Source organism: Lepisma saccharinum, chromosome 7 (genome assembly GCF_977018435.1).
Source record: "Lepisma saccharinum chromosome 7, izLepSacc3.1, whole genome shotgun sequence".
Lineage (NCBI taxonomy): Eukaryota > Metazoa > Arthropoda > Insecta > Zygentoma > Lepismatidae > Lepisma > Lepisma saccharinum.
The window spans coordinates 98,655,637-98,681,188 of record NC_139235.1 but is presented as its reverse complement, the minus strand read 5'-3'; positions in this window follow the sequence as shown (position 1 = coordinate 98,681,188).

The window sequence follows — 25,552 nt, the reverse complement described above, 5'->3', positions numbered from 1 at the left end:
GAGACAAACTGTCCTTTTGAGACCTCTTGTACTTTTAGAACATCCAGACCTTTTGGGACATCCTGTCCTTTTGAGACCTGTCGTTTTGTGACCTCCTGTCCTTTTGAGAATACCTGTCCTTTAGAGACCACCTTTCCTTTAGAGACAAACTCTCGTTTTGTGACCTCAAGTCCTTTTCAGACCTTTTCTTCTTTTAGGACATCCTGTCGTTAAGACCTGTCGTTTTGTGACCTCCTGTCCTTTTGAGACCTTCTGTCCTAATGAGACCTGTTCTCTATGAAACCTCCTGTTTCTCTTTACCTCCTGTCCTTTTGGGACTGCCTGTCATTTTGAGTACTGTCCTTTTGTGAAATCCTGTCTTTTTGAGACCTTATGTCCTTTAGAGACCACCTGCCCGTTAGAGACAACTTTCCTTTTGAGATCTCCTGTCCTTTTGAGACCTGTCCTTTAGCGACCTCAAGTCCTTTTCAGACCTCTTCTACTTTTAAGACATCCTGTCCTTTTGAGACCTGTCGTTTTGTGACCTCCTGTCCTTTAGAGACCACTTGTCCTTTTGAAACCTCCTGTCCATTTGAGACCTGACCTTTAGCGACCTCCAGTCCTTTATAAACCTTTTGTACTTTAAGGACATCCTGTCCTTTTGAGACCTTCTGTCCTTTTGAGACCTGTTCTTTTGGCAACCTTCTGTTTTTAAACCTCCTGTCCTTTTGAGACATGTCGTTTTGAGACCTCCTGTTTTTTTTGAGACCTTATGTCCTTTAGAGACCTCCTGTTCTTTAGAGACCACCTGTCCTTTAGAGACCACCTGTCCTTTAGAGACCTCCTGTCCTTTTGAGGTCTATCCTTTAGTGACCTCCAGTACTTTTGAGACCATTGGTACTTTTAGGACATCCTGTCCTTTTGAGAAATCCTGTTATTTTGAGACCTGTCCTTTTGTGACCCCCTGTCCTTTTTAGACCTTCTGTTCTTTTTAGACCCTCTGTCCTTTTGAGACCTGTTCTTTTTGCTCCTGTTTTTATACCTCCTCTCGTTTTTTGAGATTTCCTGTCCTTTTGAGACAAGTCGTCTTGAGACTTCCTGTCTTTTTGAGACCTTATGTCCTTTAGAGACCACCTGTCCTTTAGAGACCACCTGTCCTTTAGAGACCACCTGTCATTTTGAAACCTCCTGTAGCTTTGAGACCTGTCCTTTAGCGACCCCCAGTCAGTTTCAGACCTTTTCTACTTTTCGGACATCCTGTTATTTTGATACATCCTGTCCTCTTGAATCCTGTCGTTTTGTGACCTCCTGACCTTTTCAGATCTTCTGTGCTATTGAGACCTGTCCTTTTTGAAACCTCCTGTTTTTATACCTCCTGTCTTTTGAGACTTACTGTCCTTTTGAGACCTGTAGTTTTGAGACCTCCTGTTTTTTGAGACCTTATGTCCTTTAGAGACCACCTGATCTTTAGAGACCACCTGTCCTTTAGAGACCTCCTGTCCTTTTGAGATCAGTCCTTTAGCGACCTCCAGTCCTCTTGAGACCTTTTCTACTTTTAGGACATCCTGTCCTTTTGAGACATCCTGTCCCGTTGAGAATTGTCCTTTAGCGACCTCCAGTCCATTTGAGACCTTTTGTACTTTTAGGACATCCTGTCCTTTTGAGACATCCTGTCCTTTTGAGAACTGTGGTTTTGTGACCTCCTGTCGCTTTGAGACCTTCTGTCCTTGCAACATAATGTTTTTATACCTCCTGTCCTTTTTTGAGACTTCCTGTCCTTTTGAGAGATGTCCTTTTGAGACATCCTGCCCTTTTGAGACCTGTCCTTTAGCGACCTCTAGTCCTTTTGAGACCTTTTGTACTTTTAGGACATCCTGTCCTGTTGAGACATCCTGTCCTTTTGATACCTGTCGTTTTGTGACCTCCTGTCCTTTTGAGATCTGCTGTCCTCTTGAGACCTGTCCTTTTTTAAACCTCCTGTTTTTATACTTCCTGTCCTTTTGAGATTTCCTGTCCTTTTGCGACTTGCAGTTTTGAGACCTCCTGTCTTATTGAGACCTTATGTCCTTTAGAGAACATTTGACCTTCAGAGACAAACTGTCCTTTTGAGACCTTTTGTACCTTTAGGACATCCTGTCCTTTAGAGAATACCTGTCCTTTAGAGACCACCTGTTCTTTAGAGACAAACTGTCGTTTTGTAACCTCCAGTCCTTTTCAGATTTTTCTACTTTTAGGACATCCTGTACTATTAAGACCTGTCTTTTTGTGACCTCTTGTCCTTTTTAGACCTTCTGTCCTAATGAGACCTGTTCTCTATGAAACCTCATGTTTTTTTTACTTCCTGTCCTTTTGAGACTTCCAGTCCTTTTGAAACCTGTCCTTTTGGGACCTCCTGTCCTTTAGAGACCTCCTGTTCTTTAGAGACCACCTGTCCTTTAGAGACCTCCTGTCCTTTTGAGATCTATCCTTTAGTGACCTCCAGTACTTTTGAGACCATTGGTACTTTTAGGACATCCTGTCCTTTTGAGAAATCCTGTTATTTTGAGACCTGTCCTTTTGTGACCCTCTGTCCTTTTTAGACCTTCTGTTCTTTTTAGACCCTCTGTCCTTTTGAGACCTGTTCTTTTTGCTCCTGTTTTTATACCTCCTCTCGTTTTTGAGACTTCCTGTCCTTTTGAGACGAGTCGTTTTGAGACTTCCTGTCTTTTTGAGAACTGTCGTTTTGTGACCTCCTGTCCTTTTGAGACCTTCTGTCTTTTTGATGCCTTTTCTTTTTGCAACATCCTGTTTTTATACCTCCTGTCCTTTTTTGAGACTTCCTGTCCTTTTTGAGACATGTCTTTTTGAGACCTATTGTCTTTTTGAGACCTTATGTCCTTTAGAGACCACCTGTTCTTTAGAGACAACCTGTCCTTTAGAGATCTCCTGTTCTTTTCAGATCAGTCCTTTAGCGACCTCCAGTCCTCTTGAGACCTTTTGTACTTTTAGGACATCCTGTCCTGTTGAGACATCCTGTCCTTTTGAGACCTGTCGTTTTGTGACCTCCTGTCCTTTGGAGACCTTCTCTCCTTTTGAGACCTTCTGTCCTTTTGAGACCTGATCATTTTGCAACCTCCTCTTTTTATACCTCCTGTCCTTTTGAGACTTCCTGTCCTTTTGAGACCTGTCGTTTTGAGATCTCCTGTCTTTTTGAGACTTTATGTCCTTTAGAGACCACCTGTCCTTTAGACACCATGTGTCCTTTTAAAGACAATTTGTCCTTTTCAGACCCCCTGTCCATTTCAGACCTGTCCTTTAGCAACCTCCAGTCCTCTTGAGACTTTTCGTACTTATAGGATATCCTGTACCTTTCAGACATCCTGTCCTTTTGAGACCTGTCGTTTTCTGACCTCCTATCCTTTTGAGAACTTCTGTCCTTTTGAGACCTGTTCTTTTTGCAACATCCTGTCCTTTTTTTTTAAACCTTGTGTCCTTTTAAGACTTGTCCTTTAGCTACTTCCAGTCTGTTTGAGACGATTGGAACTATTAGGATATCCTTTCCTTTTGAGACATCCTGTCCTTTTGAGACCTGTCGTTTTGTGACCTCCTGTCCTCTTGAGACCTTCTGTCCTTTTTAAACCTGTTCCCTTTTCAACCTCCTGTTTTTATACCTCCTGTTCTTTTGAGACATCCTGCCGTTTTGAAACATGCTGTCCTCTTGACACCTTTCGTTTTCTGACATCTTCTCCTTTTGAGACTTCCTGTCCTTTTGAGACCTCTCCTTTAGCGAAATCCAGTCCTCTTGGGACCTTTTGCACTTTTATGACATCCTGTCCTTTTGCGATATCCTGTCCTTTTGAGACCTTTCGTCTTGAGACCTCCTGTCTTTTTGAGACCTTATATCCTTTAGAAACCACCTGACCTTTAGAGACCTCCAGTCCTTTTCAGACCTCATGTACTTTAAGAACATCCTGAACTTTTGAGACATCCTGTCCTTTTAGACAACCTGTATTTTGAGACCTGTCGTTTTGTGACCTCCTGTCCTTTTCAGACCTTCTGTCCTTTTGAGATCTGTACTTTTCTCAACCTCCTGTTTTTATACCTCCTGTCCTCTTGAGACTTCCTGTCCTTTTGGGACTTGTAGTTTTGAGATCTCCTGTCTTTTTGAGAAGTTATGTCTTTTAGAGAAGTTATGTCTTTTAGAGACCACTTGTTCTTTAGAGACCACCTGTCCTTTGGAGACAACCTGTATTCTTAGATTCAGTCCTTTAGCGACCTCCAGACCTTTTGAGAACTTCTGTCCTTTTGAGACCTGTTCTTTTTGCAACCTCCTGTTTTATACTTCCTGTCCTTTTGAGACTTCCAGTCCTTTTGAGACCTGTCGTTTGATGACCTCCTGTCCTTTTGAGACCTTCTGTCCTTTTGAGGCCTGTTCTTTTTGCAACCTGCTGTTTTTATAAATCCTGTATTTTTTTGAGTCTCTCTGTCCTTTTGAGACATGTCGTTTTGAGACTTCCTGTCTTTTTTAGACCTTCTATCCTTTAGAGACCACCTGTCCTTTAGAGACAAACTGCTTTTTGAGACCTCCTGTCCTTTTGAGACCTGTCCTTTACCGACCTCCAGTCCTTTTGAGACAGTTTGTACTTTTAGGACATTATGTCCTTTTGAGATATGCTGTCCAATTGAGACCTGTCGTTTTGTGACCTCCTGTCCTTTTGAGATCATCTGTCCTCTTGAGACCTGTCCTTTTTGAAACCTCCTGTTTTTATACTTCCTGCCCTTTTGAGACTTGCAGTTTTGAGACCTCCTGTCTTATTGAGACCTTATGTTCTTTAGAGACCATTTGTTCTTCAGAGACAAACTGTCCTTTTGAGACCTCTTGTACTTTTAGAACATCCAGTCCTTTTGGGACATCCTGTCCTTTTGAGACCTGTCGTTTTGTGACCTCCTGTCCTTTTGAGAATACCTGTCTTTAGAGACCACCTTTCCTTTAGAGACAAACTCTCGTTTTGTGACCTCAAGTCCTTTTCAGACCTTTTCTTCTTTTAGGACATCCTGTCGTTAAGACCTGTCGTTTTGTGACCTCCTGTCCTTTTGAGACCTTCTGTCCTAATGAGACCTGTTCTCTATGAAACCTCCTGTTTCTCTTTACCTCCTGTCCTTTTGGGACTTCCTGTCATTTTGAGTACTGTCCTTTTGTGAAATCCTGTCTTTTTGAGACCTTATGTCCTTTAGAGACCACCTGCCCGTTATAGACAACTTTCCTTTTGAGATCTCCTGTCCTTTTGAGACCTGTCCTTTAGCGACCTCAAGTCCTTTTCAGACCTCTTCTACTTTTAAGACATCCTGTCCTTCTGAGACCTGTCGTTTTGTGACCTCCTGTCCTTTGGAAACCTTTTGTCCTTTTGAGACCTCCTGTCCTTTTGAGACTTCCTGTTTTTTTAGACTTCCTATCCTTTTCAGACCTGCCGTTTTATGACCTCCTGTCTTTTTGAGAACTCATATTCTTTAGAGACCACCTGTCCTTTAGAGACCACTTGTCCTTTTGAAACCTCCTGTCCATTTGAGACCTGACCTTTAGCGACCTCCAGTCCTTTATAAACCTTTTGTACTTTAAGGACATCCTGTCCTTTTGAGACCTTCCGTCCTTTTGAGACCTGTTCTTTTTGCAACCTTCTGTTTTTAAACCTCCTGTCCTTTTGAGACATGTCGTTTTGAGACCTCCTGTTTTTTTAAGACCTTATGTCCTTTAGAGACCTCCTGTTCTTTAGAGACCACCTGTTCTTTAGAGACCACCTGTCCTTTAGAGACCTCCTGTCCTTTTGAGGTCTATCCTTTAGTGACCTCCAGTACTTTTGAGACCATTGGTACTTTTAGGACATCCTGTCCTTTTGAGAAATCCTGTTATTTTGAGACCTGTCCTTTTGTGACCCCCTGTCCTTTTTAGACCTTCTGTTCTTTTTAGACCCTCTGTCCTTTTGAGACCTGTTCTTTTTGCTCCTGTTTTTATACCTCCTCTCGTTTTTTGAGATTTCCTGTCCTTTTGAGACAAGTCGTCTTGAGACTTCCTGTCTTTTTGAGACCTTATGTCCTTTAGAGACCACCTGTCCTTTAGAGACCACCTGTCCTTTAGAGACCACCTGTCATTTTGAAAACTCCTGTAGCTTTGAGACCTGTCCTTTAGCGACCCCCAGTCACTTTCAGACCTTTTCTACTTTTCGGACATCCTGTTATTTTGATACATCCTGTCCTCTTGAATCCTGTCGTTTTGTGACCTCCTGACCTTTTGAGATCTTCTGTGCTATTGAGACCTGTCCTTTTTGAAACCTCCTGTTTTTATACCTCCTGTCCTTTGGAGACTTACTGTCCTTTTGAGACCTGTAGTTTTGAGACCTCCTGTCTTTTTGAGACCTTATGTCCTTTAGAGACCACCTGATCTTTAGAGACCACCTGTCCTTTAGAGACCTCCTGTACTTTTGAGATCAGTCCTTTAGCGACCTCCAGTTCTCTTGAGACCTTTTCTACTTTTAGGACATCCTGTCCTTTTGAGACATCCTGTCCCGTTGAGAATTGTCCTTTAGCGACCTCCAGTCCATTTGAGACCTTTTGTACTTTTAGGACATCCTGTCCTTTTGAGACATCCTGTCCTTTTGAGAACTGTGGTTTTGTGACCTCCTGTCCCTTTGAGACCTTCTGTCCTTGCAACATAATGTTTTTATACCTCCTGTCCTTTTTTGAGACTTCCTGTCCTTTTGAGGGATGTCCTTTTGAGACATCCTGTCCTTTTGAGACCTGTCCTTTAGCAACCTCTAGTCCTTTTGAGACCTTTTGTACTTTTAGGACATCCTGTCTTGTTGAGACATCCTGTCCTTTTAATACCTGTCGTTTTGTGACCTTTTGTCCTTTTGAGATCTTCTGTCCTCTTGAGACCTGTCCTTTTTTAAACCTCCTGTTTTTATACTTCCTGTCTTTTTGAGACTTCCTGTCCTTTTGCGACTTGCAGTTTTGAGACCTCCTGTCTTATTGAGACCTTATGTCCTTTAGAGACCATTTGACCTTCAGAGACAAACTGTCCTTTTGAGACATTTTGTACCTTTAGGACATCCTGTCCTTTAGAGAATTAATGTCCTTTAGAGACCACCTGTTCTTTAGAGACAAACTCTCGTTTTGTAACCTCCAGTCCTTTTCAGATTTTTCTACTTTTAGGACATCCTGTACTATTAGGACCTGTCTTTTTGTGACCTCTTGTCCTTTTTAGACCTTCTGTCCTAATGAGACCTGTACTCTATGAAACCTCATGTTTTTTTTACTTCCTGTCCTTTTGAGACTTCCAGTCCTTTTAAACCTGTCCTTTTGGGACCTCCTGTCCTTTAGAGACCTCCTGTTCTTTAGAGACCACCTGTCCTTTAGAGACCTCCTGTCCTTTTGAGATCTATCCTCTAGTGACCTCCAGTACTTTTGAGACCTTTGGTACTTTTAGGACATCCCGTCCTTTTGAGAAATCCTGTTATTTTGAGACCTGTCCTTTTGTGACCCCCTGTCCTTTTTAGACCTTCTGTTCTTTTTAGACCCTCTGTCCTTTTGAGACCTGTTCTTCTTGCTCCTGTTTTTATACCTCCTCTCGTTTTTTTAGACATCCTGTCCTTTTGAGACAAGTCGTTTTGAGACTTCCTGTCTTTTTGAGACCTTATGTCCTTTAGAGACCACCTGTTCTTTACAGACCACATGTCCTTAGAGACCTCCTGTCCTTTTGAGATTAGTCCTTTAGTGACCTCCAGTCCTTTTGAGACATTTTGTACTATTTGGACATCCTGACCTTTTGAGACATCCTGTCGTTTTGTGACCTCCTGTCCTTTTGAGACCTTCTGTCCTTTTGATGCCTTTTCTTTTTGCAACATCCTGTTTTTATACCTCCTGTCCTTTTTTGAGACTTCCTGTCCTTTTTGAGACATGTCTTTTTGAGACCTATTGTCCTTTAGAGACCACCTGTTCTTTAGAGACAACCTGTCCTTTAGAGATCTCCTGTTCTTTTCAGATCAGTCCTTTAGCGACCTCCAGTCCTCTTGAGACCTTTTGTACTTTTAGGACATCCTGTCCTGTTGAGACATCCTGTCCTTTTGAGACCTGTCGTTTTGTGACCTCCTGTCCTTTGGAGACCTTCTCTCCTTTTGAGACCTTCTGTCCTTTTGAGACCTGATCATTTTGCAACCTCCTCTTTTTATACCTCCTGTCCTTTTGAGACTTCCTGTCCTTTTGAGACCTGTCGTTTTGAGATCTCCTGTCTTTTTGAGACTTTATGTCCTTTAGAGACCACCTGTCCTTTAGACACCATGTGTCCTTTAGAGACAATTTGTCCTTTTCAGACCCCCTGTCCATTTGAGACCTGTCCTTTAGCAACCTCCAGTCCTCTTGAGACTTTTCGTACTTATAGGATATCCTGTACCTTTCAGACATCCTGTCCTTTTGAGACCTGTCGTTTTCTGACCTCCTATCCTTTTGAGAACTTCTGTCCTTTTGAGACCTGTTCTTTTTGCAACATCCTGTCCTTTTTTCAAACCTTGTGTCCTTTTAAGACTTGTCCTTTAGCTACTTCCAGTCTGTTTGAGACGATTGGAACTATTAGGATATCCTTTCCTTTTGAGACATCCTGTCCTTTTGAGACCTGTCGTTTTGTGACCTCCTGTCCTCTTGAGACCTTCTGTCCTTTTTAAACCTGTTCCCTTTTCAACCTCCTGTTTTTATACCTCCTGTTCTTTTGAGACATCCTGCCGTTTTGAAACATGATGTCCTCTTGACACCTGTCGTTTTCTGACCTCCTATCCTTTTGAGAACTTCTGTCCTTTTGAGACCTGTTCTTTTTGCAACATCCTGTCCTTTTTTCAAACCTTGTGTCCTTTTAAGACTTGTCCTTTAGCTACTTCCAGTCTGTTTGAGACGATTGGAACTATTAGGATAGCCTTTCCTTTTGAGACATTCGGTCCTTTTGAGACCTTTCGTCTTGAGACCTCCTGTCTTTTTGAGACCTTATATCCTTTAGAAACCACCTGTCCTTAAAAAACCACCTTTCCTTTTGAGATATCCGGTCCTTTTGAGACCTGACCTTTAGCGACCTCCAGTCCTTTTCAGACCTCATGTACTTTAAGAACATCCTGAACTTTTGAGACATCCTGTCCTTTTAGACATCCTGTATTTTGAGACCTGTCGTTTTGTGACCTCCTGTCCTTTTCAGACCTTCTGTCCTTTTGAGATCTGTACTTTTCTCAACCTCCTGTTTTTATACCTCCTGTCCTCTTGAGACTTCCTGTCCTTTTGGGACTTGTAGTTTTGAGATCTCCTGTCTTTTTGAGAAGTTATGTCTTTTAGAGAAGTTATGTCTTTTAGAGACCACTTGTTCTTTAGAGACCACCTGTCCTTTAGAGACAACCTGTATTCTTAGATCAGTCCTTTAGCGACCTCCAGTCCTTTTGAGAACTTCTGTCCTTTTGAGACCTGTTCTTTTTGCAACCTCCTGTTTTATACTTCCTGTCCTTTTGAGACTTCCAGTCCTTTTGAGACCTGTCGTTTGATGACCTCCTGTCCTTTTGAGACCTTCTGTCCTTTTGAGGCCTGTTCTTTTTGCAACCTGCTGTTTTTATAAATCCTGTAATTTTTTGAGTCTCTCTGTCCTTTTGAGACATGTCGTTTTGAGACTTCCTGTCTTTTTTAGACCTTCTATCCTTTAGAGACCACCTGTCCTTTAGAGACAAACTGCTCTTTTAGACCTCCTGTCCTTTTGAGACCTGTCCTTTACCGACCTCCAGTCCTTTTGAGACAGTTTGTACTTTTAGGACATTATGTCCTTTTGAGATATCCTGTCCATTTGAGACCTGTCGTTTTGTGACCTCCTGTCCTTTTGAGATCATCTGTCCTCTTGAGACCTGTCCTTTTTGAAACCTCCTGTTTTTATACTTCCTGCCCTTTTGAGACTTGCAGTTTTGAGACCTCCTGTCTTATTGAGACCTTATGTTCTTTAGAGACCATTTGTTCTTCAGAGACAAACTGTCCTTTTGAGACCTCTTGTACTTTTAGAACATCCAGTCCTTTTGGGACTTCCTGTCATTTTGAGTCCTGTCCTTTTGAGACCTGTCCTTTAGCGACCTCAAGTCCTTTTCAGACCATTTCTACTTTTTAGACATCCTGTCCTTTTGAGACCTGTCGTTTTGTGACCTCCTGTCCTTTGGAAACCTTTTGTCCTTTTGAGACCTCCTGTCCTTTTGAGACTTCCTGTTTTTTTGAGACTTCCTATCCTTTTGAGACCTGCCGTTTTGAGACCTCCTGTCTTTTTGAGAACTTATATCCTTTAGAGACCACCTGTCCTTTAGATACCACCTGTCCTTTTGAAACCTCCTGTCCTTTTGAGACCTGACTTTTAGCGACTTCCAGTCCTCTATAAACCTTTTGTACTTCAAGGACATGCTGTCCTTTTGAGACCTTCTGTCCTTTTGAGACCTGTTCTTTTTGCAACCTTCTGTTTTTATACCTCCTGTCCTTTTGAGACTCCCTGTCCTTTTGAGACATGTCGTTTTGAGACCTCCTGTTTTTTTGAGACCTTATGTCCTTTAGAGACCTCCTGTTCTTTAGAGACCACCTGTCCTTTAGAGACCTCCTGTCCTTTTGAGATCTATCCTTTAGTGACCTCCAGTACTTTTGAGACCATTGGTACTTTTAGGACATCCTGTCCTTTTGAGAAATCCTGTTATTTTGAGACCTGTCCTTTTGTGACCCCCTGTCCTTTTTAGACCTTCTGTTCTTTTAGACCCTCTGTCCTTTTGAGACCTGTTCTTTTTGCTCCTGTTTTTATACCTCCTCTCGTTTTTTGAGACTTCCTGTCCTTTTGAGACAAGTCGTTTTGAGACTTCCTGTCCTTTTGAGACAAGTCGTTTTGAGACTTCCTTACTTTTTGAGACCTTATGTCCCTTAGAGACCACCTGTCCTTTAGACACCACCTGTCATTTTGAAACCTCCTGTAGTTTTTGAGACCTGTCCTTTAGCGACCCCCAGTCAGTTTCAGACCTTTTCTACTTTTCGGACATTCTGTTATTTTGATACATCCTGTCCTCTTGAATCCTGTCGTTTTGTGACATCCTGACCTTTTGAGATCTTCTGTGCTATTGAGACCTGTCCTTTTTGAAACCTCCTGTTTTTATACCTCCTGTCCTTTTGAGACTTACTGTCCTTTTGAGACCTGTAGTTTTGAGACCTCCTGTCTTTTTGAGACCTTATGTCCTTTAGAGACCACCTGATCTTTAGAGACCACCTGTCCTTTAGAGACCTCCTGTACTTTTGAGATCAGTCCTTTAGCGACCTCCAGTCCACTTGAGACCTTTTCTACTTTTAGGACATCCTGTCCTTTTGAGACATCCTGTCCCGTTGAGAATTGTCCTTTAGCGACCTCCAGTCCATTTGAGACCTTTTGTACTTTTAGGACATCCTGTCCTTTTGAGACATTCTGTCCTTTTGAGAAATGTGGTTTTGTGAACTCCTGTCGCTTTGAGACCTTCTGTCCTTGCAACATAATGTTTTTATACCTCCTGTCCTTTTTTGAGACTTCCTGTCCTTTTGAGACATGTCCTATTGAGACATCCTGTCCTTTTGAGACCTGTCCTTTAGCGACCTCTACTCCTTTTGAGACCTTTTGTACTTTTAGGACATCCTGTCCTGTTGAGACATCCTGTCCTTTTGATACCTGTCGTTTTGTGACCTTTTGTCCTTTTGAGATCTTCTGTCCTCTTGAGACCTGTCCTTTTTGAAACCTCCTGTTTTTATACTTCCTGTCCTTTTGAGACTTCCTGTCCTTTTGCGACTTGCAGTTTTGAGACCTCCTGTCTTATTGAGACCTTATGTTCTTTAGAGACCATTTGACCTTCAGAGACAAACTGTCCTTTTGAGACCTTTTGTACCTTTAGGACATCCTGTCCTTTAGAGAATACCTGTCCTTTAGAGACCACCTGTTCTTTAGAGACAAACTGTCGTTTTGTAACCTCCAGTCCTTTTCAGATTTTTCTACTTTTAGGACATCCTGTCCTATTAAGACCTGTCTTTTTGTGACCTCCTGTCCTTTTTAGACCTTCTGTCCTAATGAGACCTGTTCTCTATGAAACCTCATGTTTTTTTTTACTTCCTGTCCTTTTGAGACTTCCAGTCCTTTTGAAACCTGTCCTTTTGGGACCTCCTGTCCTTTAGAGACCTCCTGTTCTTTAGAGACCACCTGTCCTTTAGAGATTTCTTGTCCTTTTGAGATCTATCCTTTAGTGACCTCCAGTACTTTTGAGACCATTGGTACTTTTAGTACATCCTGTCCTTTTGAGAAATCCTGTTATTTTGAGACCTGTTCTTTTTGCTCCTGTTTTATACCTCCTCTCGTTTTTTGAGACTTCCTGTCCTTTTGAGACAAGTCGTTTTGAGACTTCCTGTCTTTTTGAGACTTTATGTCCTTTAGAGACCACCTGTCCTTTAGAGACCACCTGTCCTTTAGAGACCACCTGTCATTTTGAAACCTCCTGTAGTTTTTGAGACCTGTCCTTTAGCGACCCCCAGTCAGTTTCAGACGTTTTCTACTTTTCGGACATCCTGTTATTTTGATACATCCTGTCCTCTTGAATCCTGTCGTCTTGTGACCTCCTGACCTTTTGAGATCTACTGTGCTATTGGGACCTGTCCTTTTTGAAACCTCCTGTTTTTATACCTCCTGTCCTTTTGAGACTTACTGTCCTTTTGAGACCTGTAGTTTTGAGACCTCCTGTCTTTTTGAGACCTTATGTCCTTTAGAGACCACCTGATCTTTAGACACTACCTGTCCTTTAGAGACCTTCTGCACTTTTGAGATCAGCCCTTTAGCGACCTCCAGTCCTCTTGAGACCTTTTCTACTTTTAGGATATCCTGTCCTTTTGAGACATCCTGTCCCGTTGAGAATTGTCCTTTAGCGACCTCCAGTCCATTTGAGACCTTTTGTACTTTTAGGACATCCTGTCCTTTTGAGACATCCTGTTCTTTTGAGAACTGTGGTTTTGTGACCTCCTGTCTTTTTGAGACCTTCTGTCCTTGCAACATAATGTTTTTATACCTCCTGTCCTTTTTTGAGACTTCCTGTCCTTTTGAGACGTGTCCTTTTGAGACATCCTGTCCTTTTGAGACCTGTCCTTTAGCGACCTCTAGTCCTTTTGAGACCTTTTGTACTTTTAGGACATCCTGTCCTGTTGAGACATCCTGTCCTGTTGAGACATCCTGTCTTTTGATACCTGTCGTTTTGTGACCTCCTGTCCTTTTGAGATCTTGTGTCCTCTTGAGACCTGTCCTTTTTGAAACCTCCTGTTTTTATACTTCCTGTCCTTTTGAGACTTCCTATCCTTTTGCGACTTGCAGTTTTGAGACTTCCTGTCTTATTGAGACCTTATGTCCTTTAGAGACCATTTGACCTTCAGAGACAAACTGTCCTTTTGAGACCTTTTGTACCTTTAGGACATCCTGTCCTTTAGAGAATACCTGTCCTTTAGAGACCACCTGTTCTTTAGAGACAAACTGTCGTTTTGTAACCTCCTTTTCAGATTTTTCTACTTTTAGGACATCCTGTCCTATTAAGACCTGTCTTTTTGTGACCTCCTGTCCTTTTTAGACCTTCTGTCCTAATGAGACCTGTTCTCTATGAAACCTCATGTTTTTTTTACTTCCTGTCCTTTTGAGACTTCCAGTCCTTTTGGGACCTCCTGTCTTTTTGAGACATTATCTACTTTAGAGACCAAATGCCCTTTAGAGACCTCCTGTTTTTTTAGAGGCAACTGTTTTTTTTAGATCTCCTGTTCTTTTGAGACCTGTCCTTTAGCGACCTCCAGTTTTTTTCAGACCTTTTCTACTTTTAGGACATCATGTCCTTTTGAGACCTGTCGTTTTGTGACCTCCTGTCCTTTGGAGACCTTTTGCCATTTTGCAACCTTCTGTCCATTTGAGACCTGTGTATTTTGCAACCTCAAGTTTTTATACCTCTTGTCCTTTTGAGACTTCCTCTCTTTTTGAGACCTTATGTCCTTTAGAGACCACCTGTCCTTTACAGACCACCTGTCCTTTAGAGACCACCTGTCCTTTTGACACCTCCTGTAATTTTTGAGACCTGTGCTTTAGCGACCTCCAGTCCTTTTCAGACCTTTTCTACTTTTAGGACATCCTGTCTTTTGATACATCCTGTCCTCTTGAAACCTGTCGTTTTGTGACCTCCTGTCCTTTTGAGATCTTCTGTGCTATTGAGATTTCTCCTTTTTGAAACCTCCTGTTTTTATACCTCCTGCTTTTTTGAGACTTCCTGTCCTTTCGAGACCTGTAGTTTTGAGACCTCCTGTCTTATTGAGACCTTATGTCCTTTAGAGACCGCCTGTTCTTTAGAAACCAAATATCCTTAGAGACCTCCTGTCCTTTTGAGACCTGTCCTTTAGCGACCTCCAGTCCTTTTCAGACCTTTTCTACTTTTAGGTCATCCTGTCCTTTTGAGATCTGTCGTTTTGTGACCTCCTGTCCTTTGGAGACCTTTTGTCATTTAGAGACCTTCTGTCCTTTAGAGACCTGTTTTCTTGCAACCTCCTGTTTTTATACCTTTTGTCCTTTTGAGACTTCCTGTCCTTTTGAGACTTCCTGTCCTTTAAAGACCTGTCGTCTTGAGACCTCCTGTCTTTTTGAGAACTTATATCCTTTAGAGACCACCTGTCCTTTTGAGATCTTCTGTCCTTTTGAGACCAGTTCTTTTTGCAACCTCCTGTTTTTATACTTTTTGTCCTTTTGAGACTTCCTGTCCTTTTGAGACTTCCTGTCCTTTAGAGACCTGTCGTTTTGACACCTTCTGTCTCTTTGAGAACTTATATCCTTTAGAGACCTCCTGTTCTTTAAAGACCACCTGTCCTTTTGAGACCTCCTGTCCTTTAGCGACCTCCAGTCCTTTTCAGTCCTTTTGTACTTTAAAGACATCCTGCCCTTTTGAGACATCCTGTCCTTTTAGGACCTGTCGTTTTGTGACCTCTAGTCCATTTGAGACCATCTGTCCTTTTGAGACCTGTTCTTTTTGCAAACTCCTGTTTCTATACCTCCTGTCCTTTTGAAATTTCCTGTCCTTTTGAGACTTGTCGTTTTGAGACCTCCTGTCTTTTTGAGACCTTATGTCCTTTAGAGACCACCTGTTCTTTACAGACCACATGTCCTTAGAGACCTCCTGTCCTTTTGAGATTAGTCCTTTAACGACCTCCAGTCCTTTTGAGACATTTTGTACTTTTAGGACATCCTGACCTTTTGAGACATCCTGTCGTTTTGAGAACTGTCGTTTTGTGACCTCCTGTCCTTTGGAAACCTTTTGTCCTTTTGAGACCTCCTGTCCTTTTGAGACTTCCTGTTTTTTTTAGACTTCCTATCCTTTTCAGACCTGCCGTTTTATGACCTCCTGTCTTTTTGAGAACTCATATTCTTTAGAGACCACCTGAACTTTAGAGACCACTTGTCCTTTTGAAACCTCCTGTCCATTTGAGACCTGACCTTTAGCGACCTCCAGTCCTTTATAAACCTTTTGTACTTTAAGGACATCCTGTCCTTTTGAGACCTTCTGTCCTTTTGAGACCTGTTCTTTTTGCAACCTTCTGTTTTTAAACCTCCTGTCCTTTTGAGACATGTCGTTTTGAGACCTCCTGTTTTTTTAAGACCTTATGTCCTTTAGAGACCTCCTGTTCTTTAGAGACCACCTGTTCTTTAGAGACCACCTGTCCTTTAGAGACCTCCTGTCCTTTTGAGGTCTATCCTTTAGTGACCTCCAGTACTTTTGAGACCATTGGTACTTTTAGGACATCCTGTCCTTTTGAGAAATCCTGTTATTTTGAGACCTGTCCTTTTGTGACCCCCTGTCCTTTTTAGACCTTCTGTTCTTTTTAGACCCTCTGTCCTTTTGAGACCTGTTCTTTTTGCTCCTGTTTTTATACCTCCTCTCGTTTTTTGAGATTTCCTGTCCTTTTGAGACAAGTCGTCTTGAGACTTCCTGTCTTTTTGAGAACTTATGTCCTTTAGAGACCACCTGTCCTTTAGAGACCACCTGTCCTTTAGAGACCACCTGTCATTTTGAAAACTCCTGTAGCTTTGAGACCTGTCCTTTAGCGACCCCCAGTCAGTTTCAGACCTTTTCTACTTTTCGGACATCCTGTTATTTTGATACATCCTGTCCTCTTGAATCCTGTCGTTTTGTGACCTCCTGACCTTTTGAGATCTTCTGTGCTATTGAGACCTGTCCTTTTTGAAACCTCCTGTTTTTATACCTCCTGTCCTTTGGAGACTTACTGTCCTTTTGAGACCTGTAGTTTTGAGACCTCCTGTCTTTTTGAGACCTTATGTCCTTTAGAGACCACCTGATCTTTAGAGACCACCTGTCCTTTAGAGACCTCCTGTACTTTTGAGATCAGTCCTTTAGCGACCTCCAGTTCTCTTGAGACCTTTTCTACTTTTAGGACATCCTGTCCTTTTGAGACATCCTGTCCCGTTGAGAATTGTCCTTTAGCGACCTCCAGTCCATTTGAGACCTTTTGTACTTTTAGGACATCCTGTCCTTTTGAGACATCCTGTCCTTTTGAGAACTGTGGTTTTGTGACCTCCTGTCCCTTTGAGACCTTCTGTCCTTGCACCATAATGTTTTTATACCTCCTGTCCTTTTTTGAGACTTCCTGTCCTTTTGAGGGATGTCCTTTTGAGACATCCTGTCCTTTTGAGACCTGTCCTTTAGCAACCTCTAGTCCTTTTGAGACCTTTTGTACTTTTAGGACATCCTGTCTTGTTGAGACATCCTGTCCTTTTAATACCTGTCGTTTTGTGACCTTTTGTCCTTTTGAGATCTTCTGTCCTCTTGAGACCTGTCCTTTTTTAAACCTCCTGTTTTTATACTTCCTGTCTTTTTGAGACTTCCTGTCCTTTTGCGACTTGCAGTTTTGAGACCTCCTGTCTTATTGAGACCTTATGTCCTTTAGAGACCATTTGACCTTCAGAGACAAACTGTCCTTTTGAGACATTTTGTACCTTTAGGACATCCTGTCCTTTAGAGAATTAATGTCCTTTAGAGACCACCTGTTCTTTAGAGACAAACTCTCGTTTTGTAACCTCCAGTCCTTTTCAGATTTTTCTACTTTTAGGACATCCTGTACTATTAGGACCTGTCTTTTTGTGACCTCTTGTCCTTTTTAGACCTTCTGTCCTAATGAGACCTGTACTCTATGAAACCTCATGTTTTTTTTACTTCCTGTCCTTTTGAGACTTCCAGTCCTTTTAAACCTGTCCTTTTGGGACCTCCTGTCCTTTAGAGACCTCCTGTTCTTTAGAGACCACCTGTCCTTTAGAGACCTCCTGTCCTTTTGAGATCTATCCTCTAGTGACCTCCAGTACTTTTGAGACCTTTGGTACTTTTAGGACATCCTGTCCTTTTGAGAAATCCTGTTATTTTGAGACCTGTCCTTTTGTGACCCCCTGTCCTTTTTAGACCTTCTGTTCTTTTTAGACCCTCTGTCCTTTTGAGACCTGTTCTTCTTGCTCCTGTTTTTATACCTCCTCTCGTTTTTTTAGACATCCTGTCCTTTTGAGACAAGTCGTTTTGAGACTTCCTGTCTTTTTGAGACCTTATGTCCTTTAGAGACCACCTGTTCTTTACAGACCACATGTCCTTAGAGACCTCCTGTCCTTTTGAGATTAGTCCTTTAGTGACCTCCAGTCCTTTTGAGACATTTTGTACTATTTGGACATCCTGACCTTTTGAGACATCCTGTCGTTTTGTGACCTCCTGTCCTTTTGAGACCTTCTGTCCTTTTGATGCCTTTTCTTTTTGCAACATCCTGTTTTTATACCTCCTGTCCTTTTTTGAGACTTCCTGTCCTTTTTGAGACATGTCTTTTTGAGACCTATTGTCCTTTAGAGACCACCTGTTCTTTAGAGACAACCTGTCCTTTAGAGATCTCCTGTTCTTTTCAGATCAGTCCTTTAGCGACCTCCAGTCCTCTTGAGACCTTTTGTACTTTTAGGACATCCTGTCCTGTTGAGACATCCTGTCCTTTTGAGACCTGTCGTTTTGTGACCTCCTGTCCTTTGGAGACCTTCTCTCCTTTTGAGACCTTCTGTCCTTTTGAGACCTGATCATTTTGCAACCTCCTCTTTTTATACCTCCTGTCCTTTTGAGACTTCCTGTCCTTTTGAGACCTGTCGTTTTGAGATCTCCTGTCTTTTTGAGACTTTATGTCCTTTAGAGACCACCTGTCCTTTAGACACCATGTGTCCTTTAGAGACAATTTGTCCTTTTCAGACCCCCTGTCCATTTGAGACCTGTCCTTTAGCAACCTCCAGTCCTCTTGAGACTTTTCGTACTTATAGGATATCCTGTACCTTTCAGACATCCTGTCCTTTTGAGACCTGTCGTTTTCTGACCTCCTATCCTTTTGAGAACTTCTGTCCTTTTGAGACCTGTTCTTTTTGCAACATCCTGTCCTTTTTTCGAACCTTGTGTCCTTTTAAGACTTGTCCTTTAGCTACTTCCAGTCTGTTTGAGACGATTGGAACTATTAGGATATCCTTTCCTTTTGAGACATCCTGTCCTTTTGAGACCTGTCGTTTTGTGACCTCCTGTCCTCTTGAGACCTTCTGTCCTTTTTAAACCTGTTCCCTTTTCAACCTCCTGTTTTTATACCTCCTGTTCTTTTGAGACATCCTGCCGTTTTGAAACATGATGTCCTCTTGACACCTTTCGTTTTCTGACATCTTCTCCTTTTGAGACCTCCTGTCCTTTTGAAACCTGTCCTTTAGCGAAATCCAGTCCTCTTGGGACCTTTTGCACTTTTATGACATCCTGTCCTTTTGCGATATCCGGTCCTTTTGAGACCTTTAGTCTTGAGACCTCCTGTCTTTTTGAGACCTTATATCCTTTAGAAACCACCTGTCCTTAAAAAACCACCTTTCCTTTTGAGATATCCGGTCCTTTTGAGACCTGACCTTTAGCGACCTCCAGTCCTTTTCAGACCTCATGTACTTTAAGAACATCCTGAACTTTTGAGACATCCTGTCCTTTTAGACATCCTGTATTTTGAGACCTGTCGTTTTGTGACCTCCTGTCCTTTTCAGACCTTCTGTCCTTTTGAGATCTGTACTTTTCTCAACCTCCTGTTTTTATACCTCCTGTCCTCTTGAGACTTCCTGTCCTTTTGGGACTTGTAGTTTTGAGATCTCCTGTCTTTTTGAGAAGTTATGTCTTTTAGAGAAGTTATGTCTTTTAGAGACCACTTGTTCTTTAGAGACCACCTGTCCTTTAGAGACAACCTGTATTCTTAGATCAGTCCTTTAGCGACCTCCAGTCCTTTTGAGAACTTCTGTCCTTTTGAGACCTGTTCTTTTTGCAACCTCCTGTTTTATACTTCCTGTCCTTTTGAGACTTCCAGTCCTTTTGAGACCTGTCGTTTGATGACCTCCTGTCCTTTTGAGACCTTCTGTCCTTTTGAGGCCTGTTCTTTTTGCAACCTGCTGTTTTTATAAATCCTGTAATTTTTTGAGTCTCTCTGTCATTTTGAGACATGTCGTTTTGAGACTTCCTGTCTTGTTTAGACCTTCTATCCTTTAGAGACCACCTGTCCTTTAGAGACAAACTGCTCTTTTAGACCTCCTGTCCTTTTGAGACCTGTCCTTTACCGACCTCCAGTCCTTTTGAGACAGTTTGTACTTTTAGGACATTATGTCCTTTTGAGATATCCTGTCCATTTGAGACCTGTCGTTTTGTGACCTCCTGTCCTTTTGAGATCATCTGTCCTCTTGAGACCTGTCCTTTTTGAAACCTCCTGTTTTTATACTTCCTGCCCTTTTGAGACTTGCAGTTTTGAGACCTCCTGTCTTATTGAGACCTTATGTTCTTTAGAGACCATTTGTTCTTCAGAGACAAACTGTCCTTTTGAGACCTCTTGTACTTTTAGAACATCCAGTCCTTTTGGGACTTCCTGTCATTTTGAGTCCTGTCCTTTTGAGACCTGTCCTTTAGCGACCTCAAGTCCTTTTCAGACCATTTCTACTTTTAAGACATCCTGTCCTTTTGAGACCTGTCGTTTTGTGACCTCCTGTCCTTTGGAAACCTTTTGTCCTTTTGAGACCTCCTGTCCTTTTGAGACTTCCTGTTTTTTTGAGACTTCCTATCCTTTTGAGACCTGCCGTTTTGAGACCTCCTGTCTTTTTGAGAACTTATATCCTTTAGAGACCACCTGTCCTTTAGATACCACCTGTCCTTTTGAAACCTCCTGTCCTTTTGAGACCTGACTTTTAGCGACCTCCAGTCCTCTTGAGACTTTTCGTACTTATAGGATATCCTGTACCTTTCAGACATCCTGTCCTTTTGAGACCTGTCGTTTTCTGACCTCCTATCCTTTTGAGAACTTCTGTCCTTTTGAGACCTGTTCTTTTTGCAACATCCTGTCCTTTTTTCGAACCTTGTGTCCTTTTAAGACTTGTCCTTTAGCTACTTCCAGGCTGTTTGAGACGATTGGAACTATTAGGATATCCTTTCCTTTTGAGACATCCTGTCCTTTTGAGACCTGTCGTTTTGTGACCTCCTGTCCTCTTGAGACCTTCTGTCCTTTTTAAACCTGTTCCCTTTTCAACCTCCTGTTTTTATACCTCCTGTTCTTTTGAGACATCCTGCCGTTTTGAAACATGATGTCCTCTTGACACCTTTCGTTTTCTGACATCTTCTCCTTTTGAGACCTCCTGTCCTTTTGAAACCTGTCCTTTAGCGAAATCCAGTCCTCTTGGGACCTTTTGCACTTTTATGACATCCTGTCCTTTTGCGATATCCGGTCCTTTTGAGACCTTTAGTCTTGAGACCTCCTGTCTTTTTGAGACCTTATATCCTTTAGAAACCACCTGTCCTTAAAAAACCACCTTTCCTTTTGAGATATCCGGTCCTTTTGAGACCTGACCTTTAGCGACCTCCAGTCCTTTTCAGACCTCATGTACTTTAAGAACATCCTGAACTTTTGAGACATCCTGTCCTTTTAGACATCCTGTATTTTGAGACCTGTCGTTTTGTGACCTCCTGTCCTTTTCAGACCTTCTGTCCTTTTGAGATCTGTACTTTTCTCAACCTCCTGTTTTTATACCTCCTGTCCTCTTGAGACTTCCTGTCCTTTTGGGACTTGTAGTTTTGAGATCTCCTGTCTTTTTGAGAAGTTATGTCTTTTAGAGAAGTTATGTCTTTTAGAGACCACTTGTTCTTTAGAGACCACCTGTCCTTTAGAGACAACCTGTATTCTTAGATCAGTCCTTTAGCGACCTCCAGTCCTTTTGAGAACTTCTGTCCTTTTGAGACCTGTTCTTTTTGCAACCTCCTGTTTTATACTTCCTGTCCTTTTGAGACTTCCAGTCCTTTTGAGACCTGTCGTTTGATGACCTCCTGTCCTTTTGAGACCTTCTGTCCTTTTGAGGCCTGTTCTTTTTGCAACCTGCTGTTTTTATAAATCCTGTAATTTTTTGAGTCTCTCTGTCCTTTTGAGACATGTCGTTTTGAGACTTCCTGTCTTTTTTAGACCTTCTATCCTTTAGAGACCACCTGTCCTTTAGAGACAAACTGCTCTTTTAGACCTCCTGTCCTTTTGAGACCTGTCCTTTACCGACCTCCAGTCCTTTTGAGACAGTTTGTACTTTTAGGACATTATGTCCTTTTGAGATATCCTGTCCATTTGAGACCTGTCGTTTTGTGACCTCCTGTCCTTTTGAGATCATCTGTCCTCTTGAGACCTGTCCTTTTTGAAACCTCCTGTTTTTATACTTCCTGCCCTTTTGAGACTTGCAGTTTTGAGACCTCCTGTCTTATTGAGACCTTATGTTCTTTAGAGACCATTTGTTCTTCAGAGACAAACTGTCCTTTTGAGACCTCTTGTACTTTTAGAACATCCAGTCCTTTTGGGACTTCCTGTCATTTTGAGTCCTGTCCTTTTGAGACCTGTCCTTTAGCGACCTCAAGTCCTTTTCAGACCATTTCTACTTTTAAGACATCCTGTCCTTTTGAGACCTGTCGTTTTGAGACCTTCTGTCCTTTTGAGACCTGTTCTTTTTGCAACCTTCTGTTTTTATACCGCCTGTCCTTTTGAGACTCCCTGTCCTTTTGAGACATGTCGTTTTGAGACCTCCTGTTTTTTTGAGACCTTATGTCCTTTAGAGACCTCCTGTTCTTTAGAGACCACCTGTCCTTTAGAGACCTCCTGTCCTTTTGAGATCTATCCTTTAGTGACCTCCAGTACTTTTGAGACCATTGGTACTTTTAGGACATCCTGTCCTTTTGAGAAATCCTGTTATTTTGAGACCTGTCCTTTTGTGACCCCCTGTCCTTTTTAGACCTTCTGTTCTTTTTAGACCCTCTGTCCTTTTGAGACCTGTTCTTTTTGCTCCTGTTTTTATACCTCCTCTCGTTTTTTGAGACTTCCTGTCCTTTTGAGACAAGTCGTTTTGAGACTTCCTGTCCTTTTGAGACAAGTCGTTTTGAGACTTCCTTACTTTTTGAGACCTTATGTCCTTTAGAGACCACCTGTCCTTTAGAGACCACCTGTCCTTTAGAGACCACCTGTCATTTTGAAACCTCCTGTAGTTTTTGAGACCTGTCCTTTAGCGACCCCCAGTCAGTTTCAGACCTTTTCTACTTTTCGGACATTCTGTTATTTTGATACATCCTGTCCTCTTGAATCCTGTCGTTTTGTGACATCCTGACCTTTTGAGATCTTCTGTGCTATTGAGACCTGTCCTTTTTGAAACCTCCTGTTTTTATACCTCCTGTCCTTTTGAGACTTACTGTCCTTTTGAGACCTGTAGTTTTGAGACCTCCTGTCTTTTTGAGACCTTATGTCCTTTAGAGACCACCTGATCTTTAGAGACCACCTGTCCTTTAGAGACCTCCTGTACTTTTGAGATCAGTCCTTTAGCGACCTCCAGTCCACTTGAGACCTTTTCTACTTTTAGGACATCCTGTCCTTTTGAGACATCCTGTCCCGTTGAGAATTGTCCTTTAGCGACCTCCAGTCCATTTGAGACCTTTTGTACTTTTAGGACATCCTGTCCTTTTGAGACATCCTGTCCTTTTGAGAAATGTGGTTTTGTGAACTCCTGTCGCTTTGAGACCTTCTGTCCTTGCAACATAATGTTTTTATACCTCCTGTCCTTTTTTGAGACTTCCTGTCCTTTTGAGACATGTCCTATTGAGACATCCTGTCCTTTTGAGACCTGTCCTTTAGCGACCTCTACTCCTTTTGAGACCTTTTGTACTTTTAGGACATCCTGTCCTGTTGAGACATCCTGTCCTTTTGATACCTGTCGTTTTGTGACCTTTTGTCCTTTTGAGATCTTCTGTCCTCTTGAGACCTGTCCTTTTTGAAACCTCCTGTTTTTATACTTCCTGTCCTTTTGAGACTTCCTGTCCTTTTGCGACTTGCAGTTTTGAGACCTCCTGTCTTATTGAGACCTTATGTTCTTTAGAGACCATTTGACCTTCAGAGACAAACTGTCCTTTTGAGACCTTTTGTACCTTTAGGACATCCTGTCCTTTAGAGAATACCTGTCCTTTAGAGACCACCTGTTCTTTAGAGACAAACTGTCGTTTTGTAACCTCCAGTCCTTTTCAGATTTTTCTACTTTTAGGACATCCTGTCCTATTAAGACCTGTCTTTTTGTGACCTCCTGTCCTTTTTAGACCTTCTGTCCTAATGAGACCTGTTCTCTATGAAACCTCATGTTTTTTTTTACTTCCTGTCCTTTTGAGACTTCCAGTCCTTTTGAAACCTGTCCTTTTGGGACCTCCTGTCCTTTAGAGACCTCCTGTTCTTTAGAGACCACCTGTCCTTTAGAGATTTCTTGTCCTTTTGAGATCTATCCTTTAGTGACCTCCAGTACTTTTGAGACCATTGGTACTTTTAGTACATCCTGTCCTTTTGAGAAATCCTGTTATTTTGAGACCTGTTCTTTTTGCTCCTGTTTTATACCTCCTCTCGTTTTTTGAGACTTCCTGTCCTTTTGAGACAAGTCGTTTTGAGACTTCCTGTCTTTTTGAGACTTTATGTCCTTTAGAGACCACCTGTCCTTTAGAGACCACCTGTCCTTTAGAGACCACCTGTCATTTTGAAACCTCCTGTAGTTTTTGAGACCTGTCCTTTAGCGACCCCCAGTCAGTTTCAGACGTTTTCTACTTTTCGGACATCCTGTTATTTTGATACATCCTGTCCTCTTGAATCCTGTCGTCTTGTGACCTCCTGACCTTTTGAGATCTACTGTGCTATTGGGACCTGTCCTTTTTGAAACCTCCTGTTTTTATACCTCCTGTCCTTTTGAGACTTACTGTCCTTTTGAGACCTGTAGTTTTGAGACCTCCTGTCTTTTTGAGACCTTATGTCCTTTAGAGACCACCTGATCTTTAGACACTACCTGTCCTTTAGAGACCTTCTGCACTTTTGAGATCAGTCCTTTAGCGACCTCCAGTCCTCTTGAGACCTTTTCTACTTTTAGGATATCCTGTCCTTTTGAGACATCCTGTCCCGTTGAGAATTGTCCTTTAGCGACCTCCAGTCCATTTGAGACCTTTTGTACTTTTAGGACATCCTGTCCTTTTGAGACATCCTGTTCTTTTGAGAACTGTGGTTTTGTGACCTCCTGTCTTTTTGAGACCTTCTGTCCTTGCAACATAATGTTTTTATACCTCCTGTCCTTTTTTGAGACTTCCTGTCCTTTTGAGACGTGTCCTTTTGAGACATCCTGTCCTTTTGAGACCTGTCCTTTAGCGACCTCTAGTCCTTTTGAGACCTTTTGTACTTTTAGGACATCCTGTCCTGTTGAGACATCCTGTCCTGTTGAGACATCCTGTCTTTTGATACCTGTCGTTTTGTGACCTCCTGTCCTTTTGAGATCTTGTGTCCTCTTGAGACCTGTCCTTTTTTGAAACCTCCTGTTTTTATACTTCCTGTCCTTTTGAGACTTCCTGTCCTTTTGCGACTTGCAGTTTTGAGACTTCCTGTCTTTTTGAGACCTTATGTCCTTTAGAGACCATTTGACCTTCAGAGACAAACTGTCCTTTTGAGACCTTTTGTACCTTTAGGACATCCTGTCCTTTAGAGAATACCTGTCCTTTAGAGACCACCTGTTCTTTAGAGACAAACTGTCGTTTTGTAACCTCCTTTTCAGATTTTTCTACTTTTAGGACATCCTGTCCTATTAAGACCTGTCTTTTTGTGACCTCCTGTCCTTTTTAGACCTTCTGTCCTAATGAGACCTGTTCTCTATGAAACCTCATGTTTTTTTTACTTCCTGTCCTTTTGAGACTTCCAGTCCTTTTGGGACCTCCTGTCTTTTTGAGACATTATCTACTTTAGAGACCAAATGCCCTTTAGAGACCTCCTGTTTTTTTAGAGGCAACTGTTTTTTTTAGATCTCCTGTTCTTTTGAGACCTGTCCTTTAGCGACCTCCAGTTTTTTTCAGACCTTTTCTACTTTTAGGACATCATGTCCTTTTGAGACCTGTCGTTTTGTGACCTCCTGTCCTTTGGAGACCTTTTG